Source organism: Octopus bimaculoides, chromosome 16 (genome assembly GCF_001194135.2).
Source record: "Octopus bimaculoides isolate UCB-OBI-ISO-001 chromosome 16, ASM119413v2, whole genome shotgun sequence".
NCBI classification, from domain to species: domain Eukaryota; kingdom Metazoa; phylum Mollusca; class Cephalopoda; order Octopoda; family Octopodidae; genus Octopus; species Octopus bimaculoides.
In genome coordinates this window covers 52,958,885-52,961,177 of record NC_068996.1, presented here as the reverse complement: position 1 = coordinate 52,961,177, position 2,293 = coordinate 52,958,885, and the positions used below count along the sequence as shown (strand labels likewise).

Genomic DNA, 2,293 nt, shown 5'->3' with positions numbered 1-2,293 from the left:
GTGTTTTAGTTGAACAAGTCAACTCCAGGATTCTTTTTTTAAAGCCTGGTACTTATTCTATTGGTCTCTTTTGCCAAACTGGTAATTTACGGGGCATCCATTTAGCCCTGATCCTGAAGTCACTAACTACTAGTCTATGTTGTGGAGTACATTCTTCACCTGGGAAGGTTTTGGCATTTATAAGCAGCCATCTTTCTCTTTTTCTGACAAGGATGTAGTCAATTTGCCTAGTGTGTCCGTCAGAACGGTAGGTGACTAGGTGATTGGCATTGCAAACCATAAGATCATTTGCATCGCAGAACTCCAGCAGCTTGGTTCCCTCCTCATTGCGGGAACCAAAACCGTAGCCTCCATGTACGCCATGGAAGCCCCCTGCATGTTGTCCAACATGTCCATTGAAGTCATCAGCCACAAAGAGAAGGTCTCTGTCATTCGTCAATGAGGTAGTCTGCAAGAGGATGTCATAAAATTGGTCTTTCTGATTATCAAGTAGGCCCGGCTGAGGGGCATAGGCTGAGATAACCCATGATGTAGCACTAATCTAATCTTAAGTATTCTGTTGCATACTCTGACTACCTCGATTACCTTATCAATCCATTTCTCCACACACACACACGCACACACATATATATATGTATATATACACACACATACATACACATACACATATATATTTGTATATATTTTTAGAAAATGAAAAGTTATGATTGGTTATAGAGTGACCATTCGCTTTGCACCTATAAAGCACTTAGTGGTATAGGTGATTTGTCAGATTCAAATGGCTGAAGGTGCATAATCCTTATGCTGCTGAATGCTAAGCGGTTTGTAGGTGTGGAACCCATGGTCACTCTATGACCATCCACAACAATTATCTTCCTGAAAAATATATTATGACTCCAACATTTTAGAGTGTGTTTCTTTTTGGGATTTATGTATGGGTGTATGTATGTATGTGTATGTGTGCATGCATATGTGCATATGTATGTATGTATGTGTGCATGTATGTACATACATATGTATGTATGTATGTATGCATGCATGCATGTATGTTCATACATGCATATGTATGTTCATACATGCATATGTATGTGTATTTGTATGTATGCATGCATTTATGCATTTATGCATATAGGTAGGTAAGTATGTAGGTTGGTTGGTATCTATCTATCCAGTATTTCCCAAACTTTTCATGTCGAATTGCAATATCACCCATCTATTGGCCAAAAACTGCTTCATCGCCTACCTGTATAAAAAAACCCTGACACAACCCCTGCCCCCGTAGACTCATTGCCCTATTTGTGCCATTTGTACTAAATATGCGGTTGTTTACAAATCCTTTATTGTGGGTTTAGTTTTGCCATTAGTATGAATAGAATTCTAACGTTAGCTCTATATTATGCTGACAGATTAACTTCTGGAAACTTGTGCTTTCTTTTACACTGATTTTCATTTTCCCCAAATGAACCTTTGATCAGAACTACCGATGCAAAAATAATTAATGATTGTATCATAAAGGAAAAGAATAAAACTTTTTAATGAGAACCATGCATCTGGTGCAATGCAGCTAATGCAGATACATTCAGCTTCAAACTTGTCAACTTTAGGCACAAGCCTCCTCGTTGTGTCACATCCAGTCCAATTCTTTTATGGGAAAGTAAAGTTCCAACATGGTTAAAACCAGATTAAACCAGTTATAAAGTAGGAAAGGCAAGCAAAAGTAATTTCAGATGTTTCAACAGATTGAGATAGGAATTCAATATACTCTGATGGTACCACAAACAGTGCACTTTGATTAATATACCCACTCTACTGACAAATTTACAAATGCATTTTTTTCTGATATTTAGATTGTTAGATGAGTGTATATATATATATATATATATATATATATATAGCAGCTGTTTGGCTTCCGTGCTAGTGGCCCATATGTAGCACCATTTGAGCGTGATCGTTACCAGCATCGCCTTACTGGCACTTGTACCGGTGGCACGTTAGAAAATCATTTGAGCGAGATCGTTGCCAGTGCCCCTGGACTGGCTCTTGTGCGGGTGGCACATAAAAAACACCATTTTGAGCATGGCTGTTGCCAGTACCGCCTGACTGGCCCTCGTGCCAGTGGCACATAAAAGCACTCACTACACTCTCAGAGTGGTTGGCATTAGGAAGGGCATCCAGCTGTAGAAACTCTGCCAAATCAGATTGGAGCCTGGTGCAGCCATCTGGTTTCACCAGTCCTCAGTCAAATCGTCCAACCCATGCTAGCATGGAAAGCAGACGTTAAACGATGATGATG

General features: G+C 39.6%; 1 long non-coding RNA gene across 1 annotated transcript in view; it reads right to left on the bottom strand.

The window, feature by feature from the left end:
- LOC128249635 (uncharacterized) overlaps positions 1-2,293 on the bottom strand; it is a 22,440-nt gene that overhangs the window by 5,970 nt on the left and 14,177 nt on the right. The window lies entirely within an intron of this gene.